Source organism: Piliocolobus tephrosceles, chromosome 14 (genome assembly GCF_002776525.5).
Source record: "Piliocolobus tephrosceles isolate RC106 chromosome 14, ASM277652v3, whole genome shotgun sequence".
NCBI lineage: Eukaryota > Metazoa > Chordata > Mammalia > Primates > Cercopithecidae > Piliocolobus > Piliocolobus tephrosceles.
Window position 1 is genome coordinate 18,569,973 of NC_045447.1, and position 9,008 is coordinate 18,578,980.

At 46.4% G+C, this 9,008-nt stretch overlaps 1 non-coding gene and 1 pseudogene across 1 annotated transcript; both read right to left on the minus strand.

Moving 5' to 3' along the window:
* Window positions 1-3,148: 3,148 nt before the first annotated feature.
* LOC111550362 lies at window positions 3,149-3,552 on the minus strand (annotated as a pseudogene).
* LOC111550390 lies at window positions 3,503-3,636 on the minus strand. The gene has a single exon (XR_002734020.1). It is a non-coding gene; the product is annotated as a small nucleolar RNA SNORA70 (small nucleolar RNA).
* Window positions 3,637-9,008: the final 5,372 nt, after the last annotated feature.

Sequence of the window (9,008 nt, forward strand, 5' to 3'; positions counted from 1 at the left end):
CCCCTCCCCTCCCTTCCTCCCCACTTTCCTCCCCTCCCCCTCCCTTCTTCCCCTCCCCATCCCTTCCTCCCCCAGTCATCACCCTGCCCAAGCCTCTGCTAGTTCTGTTCTGGTAAGATCTCAAGCACTAGAGCAAAGTAGGGAGGTCGCAGTGTGGGGAGCTTTGGTGTAGGAGGTGGAGGCCTGGGATCTGGCTGTCAGCAGCCGCCTCTCTTAGCTGCTATTGGTGTTGCTTCAAATGTGCTTGACTTTGGAGCCAGCTATTCTTGGTTTCCCCTCCTCACTGCAGGATCCAGGCTGACCACACTTTCTTTGGTCTCTGCCTCAACAGCTAAGGAGAGGGAGGACTCAAGAAGAGAGCTGCCTCTGTCCCCAAGGAGACGAGAACTGTCTCCTGGGAATTAGCTGTGCAAATCCAGACCTGAAAAAGGACAGCAAATGTCACCTTTTCATTCCCCTGCATGATTAGAGCATTCAGTTAGGTCCCATCCAGGACTCAATGGCCCTTCTGTGGAAGGTGTAGAAGACAGATCTGGTCCCTGCCCTTGAAGTACTTCCACCTAGACCGTCTTAGTCAGAGGGCTGCTATAACACACTACCAACTGTGAGCCTTAAACAACAGACTTTTAGATGTTTATTTCTCACAGTTCTGCAGGCTGAGGAATCCAAGATCAAGGTGCTGGCCGATTCAGTTCCTGGTAAGTTCTCTCTTCCTAGCTTATAGATGGCTGTCTTCTCACCATATCATCACATGGCAGAGAGAGAGGGGTATTGGTCTCTTCCTCTTGTTATAAAAACATCAATTTGGCCAGGTGCAGTGGCTCATGTCTATAATCCAAGCACTTTGGGAGGCCAAGGTGGGAGGATTGCAGATTGCTTGAACCCCAGAATTCGAGAACCAGCCTGGGCAACATAACAAAACTCCATTTCTACAAACAGGAAAAAAAAAAAAAAAAAAATTAGCCAGGTATGGTGGCATGCCTGTAATCCCAGCTGCTTGGGAGGTTGAGGTGTGATATGGTTTGACTCTGTAGCCCCACCCAAATCTCACCTTGAATTGCGATCCCCATAATCCAGGGCAGGACCAGGTGGAAGTAATTGGATCATGGGTGTGGTCCCCCGTGCTGGTGTGATAATGAGTTCTCATAAGATCTGATAGGTTTATAAGGTCTGGCATTTCCCCTGCTGGGACTCATTCCATCCTGCCGCCCTATGAAGAGGGTGCCTGTTTCTCCTTTGCCTTTGCCATGATTGTAAGTTTCTTGAGACCTCCCCAGCAGTGTAGAACTGTGAGTCCAATAAACCTCCTTCCTTTATAAATTGCCCAGTCTCGGGTATTTCTTCACAGCAGTGTGAATACTAACATAAGATGGGAAGAGGGCTTGAGACAGGGAGGTCAAGGCTGAGGTGAGTCATGATTGAGCCACTGCACTCCAGCCTGGGCAACAGAGCAAGACTTTGTCTCAAAACAAAGCATGAAAACCTCACAAATTCCATAATGGGGACCCCACCCTCAGTACCTTATCTATACCTATTTAAAATTACATCCTAAAGACTTAACCTGCAAATTCCATTTGTTTAGAATGAGAGCTTCAACTTGTGAATTTGAGGGAGGTACATACATTCAGTCAGTAGCACAGACCAACAAGAAACACTTTTCATATTTCTCCAGGCCAGTGAGTAGCCAGACCTCATGATAGTGGACATCCAGAATCAGGTAAGGGCATTCTGGGGATTGTGGTTTGGATGAATTCAGTATTTCAAAGAGAGTCAAGAGCCAGGAAAAGATTATTTCTAGAAGAGCTGTATCAAATGGAAGCCTTTGGGCCTCTGTAAACTAGCCTGGGAGCTGGCACCTTGGAGGCTCTCAGGAGGACAGAGTCAGAGAAGATCTGTGATGGTGGGGCAGGTGTGGTGGGGCCTCTTCGGCACTCTGTGCAGTGCTTGGGACATCATGATGCTTAGTAAATATTGGATGAGTAAGTCAGTGTTGTTTTATATTCTTCTTGAAGAAATGATTTGAGATCCGTGAAAAAATATTGCTGGATGAATGAATGAGAATATTGTTCAAAACTCAGAATATGACTAGACCTCTGAAAAGTGTTTTCTCCAGATCCAGAAGAAAATGTTAGAATTGTGTGTGGACCTTCACTCGAAGCTGGGCTCTTAAGAAATTGGAGCAGAAAATCTTAAGGAGGGTAAAGTCGAGATGAACAGATACTTCGATGAAATATAAAGAAAGATGGATGAGATAAGGAAGGATTACAAGGGATTTAAAAGGCTAAAGAATCATTACAACATCCCTGGAAACATTGATGTTGAAATTGACTTTATGGAAAATCAAATCAGAGATGCAGAGGACAATCTTAAGTTCTCTTTGAAGGCAGAATAAAAGGATAAAGACAGAAACTTTGGGGGTGATAATAGATATTATGGTGGTTCTTGAGGAAGAACAGGACTATAAGCCCCAAGGCAGAAATTTTAAAATTTTGTTTATTTTATTTATTTATTTATTTTGGGTCGGAGTCTCACTCTGTTGCCCAGGCTGGAGTGCAGTGGCACTATCTTGGCTCACTGCAACCTCCGCCTCCCAAGTTCAAGCAATTCTCCTGCATCAGCTTCCTGAGTAGCTGGGATTACAGGCATGCGCCACCATGCCTGGCTAATTTTGTATTTTTAGTAGAGATAGGGTTTTGCCATGTTGGTCAGGCTGGTCTCAAACTCCTGATCTCAGGTGATCCGCCCACCTGGGACTCCCAAAGTGCTTTGATTACAGGCATGAGCCACTGCACCCAACCTTAAAATTTTGTTTATTTTTGAGACAGCGTCTTGGTCTGTTGCTCAGGCTGGAGTGCAGTGGTGTGATCAAGGCTCACTGCATCCTTGAACTCCTGGGCTCAAGCGATCCTCTCGCCTCAGCCTCTCAAGTAGCTGGGGCTACAGGTGCATGCCACCACTCCTGACTAACTTTTTTTGTTTTAATATACTAATAATGTTTATTGAGGGAATCAGGATAAAACTAAAATAACAGACAAAGTACGTAAGAAAGAGGAGTAATTGAAGTGAAGGCTTTTTTTTTTTTTTTTTAGGTGGACAGGAAGTAGAATTTATTGGTGAGTATTAAGAGGGGGCAGCACAGTGGAAGCCCTCATGAGTGCAGGGCCTGCCACTTGTCCAGAGCGCCACGATTGGGAACGTACTTGACCCATCTGGGATGAGCTGCTTCTCAGCCACCATGTCTTCAAATTCATTGGCATTGAACTTGGTGAAGCCCCACTTCTTTGGGATGTGGATCTTCTGGTGGCTGGGGAGCTTGAACTTGGCCCTGCACAGGGCCTCAATCACATGCTCCTTGTTCTGCAGCTTGGTGCGGATGGACATAACTTGGCCAATGTGAACCCTGGCCACAGTGCCCTGGGGCTTTCCAATGGCACCTCGCATGCCTGTTTGGAGCCTACACTGGGGTAGTGCAAGGTCAGAAACATGAACATCCATCTGAAAGGTCTGTCTCCAAGGTCCCTTAGAGCAACCCATACAACAAACAGGCTGCATCACTACCAGGGAAACTGCTGTTTGCAGCCATTGCACACTGGGCCCCCATGAGGAAAGGAACTCAGTCGGCTTAATTGGCTGCAGGAATTTTTTTTTTAATTATTATTTTTAGTAGAGACAAGGTCTTGATATATTGCCCAGGCTGGTCTTGAACTCTTGGGCTCAAGTGATCCTCCTGCATCTGCCTCCCAAAGTGCTGGGATTACAGGGAAGAGCCACTGCACCCCCTCAAAGCAGAAATTAAAGATCAGCTTCGCAGGTTAAGAAAGCCCCCTCCTTCCTGATAAAGCCAATGGAAGGAGACCCTGGCTTGGATAAATCCTGGACTATGTGTTGAAATACAAGGAAAAAGTAAAAACAGGTAGCTTGCAAGGATCCGGACAGGAAAAAGCAAAATACCGAAGAGGCAACTCAGCAAGAAACAAGTTGGGCTGGTTTCAGATTTCCTTTGAAGCAACAGGCCAGCATCTATGGAGTTGGAGAAGACATGGTTGCAGCTCACTGATTTTCTTTTTCCAAAGAATCTTACATATACAAAGGCTGACCAGACGCCGTGGCTCATGCCTGTAATCCCAGCACTTTGGGAGGCCGAGGCAGGTGGATCACTTGAGCCCAGGAGTTTGAGAACGGCCTGGCTAATATGGTGAAACTTCGTCTCTACTAAAAATGCAAAAAGTAGCCAGGTGTGATGGTGCATGCCTGTAATCACAGCTACTCCGAAGGCCGAGGCAGATGAATCGTTTGAACCTGGGAGACGGAGGTTGCAGTGAGCTGAGATTGTGTCACTGCATTCCAGTTTGAGCAGCAGAGAGAGACTCCATCTCATAAAAAAAGAGAGAAACTGTTTCCTCATCTGTAAGAGGGGGATCATAACAGTGCTTATAGGATTCTTTTGGCGTAAGGTCCTTGGAACCGTGCCTGGCATGTATCAGCTCTCAATAAATGAAAATGCTGACTTCCTTTGGTCCATGTTCAATTGGAGGCATCTTGGTTATCCAAGTGGAGATGCCCAGAGGCCTGGCTTCCTGCATTTGCAGCTCGAGAGAGAGGTCCAGGGTGAAGACCACCTAGAGGTCTAGGTGGTCATCAAAGCTTAAGGGTGCAGATGAAGCCACCAGCAAAGTATTTAGTGAGATAATTGAAGTTGCAGGAGCACAGACATTAGGAGCTGGGCAGATGAGGACCTGCAGTGGGTCCAGGCACAATCTGGGGTTTAACTTGGGTTCTTTTCTTAGCTGTGGTGCTCACCTGGCAACCTACAGTCAAGTAGTTGCCTGACTCAAGACACATATCTCCTTGTGGATGTGCCTCTGCCAGGCTTGAAGGCCTAGCCCCAGGAACCTGCCCCAGACTGTGGGAGAACCAAATTGCCCTCTGCAGCCAGAGCTCCCCTGGCACATCCCTGCCCAGGAGGCTCTCCTCCTGGTACCTGGAAATGCCCTGGATTTTCATTTCAGAACAGCTGGTCAATCACTGAGAACTCCAGGCTCTGAGTTTTTATTCCCTTCTTGTCAATAAGGACATCTCCCCCTCCTTCTAGATCAGGGCAGGCTAATTGGGACTAGGACATCGAGTGTCTGAAGATTGTATGATTGCGGAAATACACAAATTTAATTTCACCTGGCCAGATTCAATTCTGCCGCAATCACATAAATAGAAAACTCCGGTGTAATAATGACGTGGAAGATGACTTTGTAAACACTTCCCAGGAGCTGAGGACTCTGAACTCGCCTTGCTGGGGCTGGGGGAAGGGAGTGGGTTTGGTGGAGCTTTGTTATCTAATCTCAATAGGTCAATATCCTCTTTCTCTGTAGAGCCTGAGAGTGAGGTGTTTGAATGATGCCCTGGACAGAGCTTGGAACATAAAGGTGAATACTGTTGTGTGGAGAATGCATCCCTTCGCGTGGCTCTGAGCCAGGACCAGCTTTGGATCCTGCTAGCCCCACGGATACAGAGGTGAGGCTGAGGACCTGGTGGCAGTGCTCTGGGCTAAAGGGAGCCTGGGGCCGGAAACCTTCACATAAAGAGTGACTCAGGTGCTGGCGGGAGGCTGTCCCTTAACCCCCACACTTGCTCTATGCACCTCCCTCTCTGTTCCCGCTGTGTCCTCTGCTGGAGTGCTCTTCCTCCCCGGTTCCACCAGGGTACCTCACTCATCCTTCAAAGTCAGGGCAGAATGTCCCTTCTGAAAGCCTAGCTGCACCCAGGCAAAGCAGGTCGCTCTGCTCTGCAGCAGCGTGGCTACATGAAAGCATCATTATTGCTTTCTTACCTTTCTCTCCCTGCATCTGATTTTTTCATGGAAGCACTAGTTAGATCCAAATTCAGGCCATCTCTATCTCCCGTAACTCAGTCTTAGAAAGAAACAGAGGCAGGCACCATCCTACAGTGTAGGTGGTACAGAGGACAGGGTAGATCCTCAGGCCAGCCCTTTGTGTCACATGGACAAGTGCCCCTGGAGCTGTAGGCCTGGCAGGCGGAGACTCTGGGGCATATGCCATGGTGGGCTGGTAGACATAAAGGCCTTTGCTTTTGGAGAGGGGCGACTTCCTATGTTTGTGTCCACTGAGAGAGGAAGGGGAGGCCAGGACCATGGTGGCAGTGGTATGTGGCCTGGCCTTAGCCTGGCCTCTTGGACTGTGTAGATGGCAGTCCCACATGTGGATGTAGGGCCTGAACCCTGGTGCTACCAGGTCAGGGGTTTCTGTAACCTCTCTGGGTCTGTTTCCTCATCTGAAACAGGGATAACAGCAGTCTTTCTTTATACAATTGTTAGAGAGGATTCACTGAAATATCCATGCAAAGCTCTTAGAGCAGTGCACAGGCTAGCACTCAAGTGTTAGTTGTTAGTAGCAGTGGTTGTTTAGTCATTGGCAGCAGTGACATCTTTCTGGAGAGGGGTTAGCACCAGAAGCTGCAGGAACAGTCTTTGGGAGGGACTGTGTCTTTCTAGACCCAAGCAGTGCTGCTTCAGGCTTCAGAGATGCTGTATGTCCTGAAATTGGGAAGGGGACCGAGGCACCACTGTTATTCTCTCTTTGGGAGTACAGAGAAGCAGCTTAGCACCTACTCTCTGCCAGCATCTTGTGAGCTCTTATTTCATCTTCACAAGAACCTCAGGATATCTTGACAGTACTATAGACCCATCTTACAGATCAGGAAACTTAGGAAACCTGATCATCAGTGTGATAACCAGAATGCAAACACAAGTTTGTCCAACTCTGAAGCCTATGCCTCAGGCATTAGCATTCAAAACCCTTGATCTCATTTCATATTCCCATGGGCCATGACCACTGGTCTGATTCTACTCCTTAACTGCCCTGGAAACCCAGCCCAGAGATGCCCAGCGTCCTTCAGGTTATGAGCTGTAGGACCGGGGTTTGGTCCTAGACCTCTGCCTTTTCTTCCATGCCAAGTGGCCAAAAGGGAAGGGTAGTGGGACTGATGCAGGCTTTTCCTTCCCATCCTGCCCAGGGAACCAAGGACCTGGCTCAGAGGTGACGGAAGGACTGTTCCAACAGTGGCAAGTCATTCACCTCAACAAGCCTTAGCCCCATTTAACGCTGGCCCTGGGATCATTGCTGTAGGAAAAGAGACTTCTTTGCTTACTATCTTTTGAAATTTAATAACCTGTTAATGATAACAGATAATTTGCAAATTTGACATAATCAGTCCTGGCCAATTTTCGTTCAATTATTTGTTAATAAACATCAGGACCCCTGGCTGGAGTTTTATGTTTCCAAATTTGAAATAAAAAGCTGGGAGGCTGAATAGAGTAGAATAACTGTCTCTTTGCTTGCTGAATATTTATAAAGAATTTTATTTCAGCAGGGCCAGGTAACACCCAAGGTTTACTTGGTGTTCATTTGCATTGTGAATTTTTTTAAATAGTAATTATCTGCAAAAGGTCAAATATTTGCTTTATCTATATAATTCAATTTCCCAAAGGCCTTTGGGATTCAAATTAATGCCCTTGTAATATCTTCATTGAAAAAAAAGATTAATTATGCTTACATGGAACCTAATTTGGCTTATCAGGCCTTTAATGTGGCTGCGATCGTGAGTGCATTTAAATTTAGGATTACGCGGGTGATCTCGGTCCCATATTTGGGAGACTTTTAATATTTGTCATTATTTTTATGCATATCATTTTTCCCGCCTGCTTGGGAAAATTAAAATGTCGGTTCTGAAAGAAATAAACATTATGTATTGACATTGGTAATTATGTTTTGGTATTTAAGGATGCATAAAAAACTGCACACAGGGCCTCAAATATAAATTTGCAGTTAATGTCCCTAGATGGAAACTGGAGCTCTTCTACCAGACTCAGTAAATTGGAAAGAAGCTCCCTCTGGGGCTGCTGTTCTGTGTAGCCAGGGATGGGGATGTGGCCACATAACTTTTAGCAGTGCTCAAAGATGTTGAAGGTTTGAGTGGTCCCAGGAACTCTGGATTTAGCAGGGTCAGGAGGCCTGGGTTTCCTCCTCGTCACTAAAGTGCTGTGTGATTATGATCAGTTGGAGACCCTTTCTGAGTTCCAGGTTCCTGTCTGTGAACAGTAATCATTTGTTTAGGTTCATTCTCTCTGGACAGTCAGTTGCTTGTGGCAGGGCCGTATCTTATTTCATTTTGAGCGTCCAGGTCTGTCAGCACAGTGTCTGTTACATGTGGACTATATGTAGGATTTTAAAAATAGCACTCTCTGATAAGGAGACATGTATAAGGTTTTGATTCTTAACAAAGGTAGTGGGATCTTGGAGATAATAGGGATTGTGAGTCAGAGTTCAGTTTTGTATCAGTTAGTTATTGTTGCATAACAAATTATACCAAAAGTCAGTGGATTAATATAAGAACTACTGATTATTTTTCAAGAGTCTACAGGTCACCTGTGCTGTTCTGATGATCTGGGATGAACTTGTTCATGTGTCTTAGATCAGCTGGCAGGTGGGCTGTGGGCTGGCTGGTCTAGGATGGCGTTGGATGAGATGTTCTCTGTATTTTCTTATTCTTTGACAGACTGGGCTTGTTCTCATGGCTGAACAGGGGTCAGAAGGAGGGAGCCCAAACATTCTTCTTCAAATTTCTGCTTGCATCTGCTTTGCTACTGCCTGATTAGCTGAAGTAAGTGATATGGCCTCACTGAGAGTCCACAGAGGAGAGTCTACCAAAGAGCAGGGAAGCAGAGAGACAGCCAGACTGGGGGCTACCAATACAATTAACCAACCACAGGCTTTACTGTGGCCCTGCCCCTTACTAGCTATGTGAACAGAAGTATGTGACTTAAAACCCTGAGTCTCAGTCTCTTGATCTGTCAAGTCTGGCAGAGATGTCCTGAGGTTTAACTGAGCCAAATACATTTTAAGTATTAGGCACCAGGTACCTGATGGATGCCCAGGAATGCTTACCCAAGGGTGCGAAGATGAATGTTGAAGGATGGGCATTGGAGGTTTGTTTTT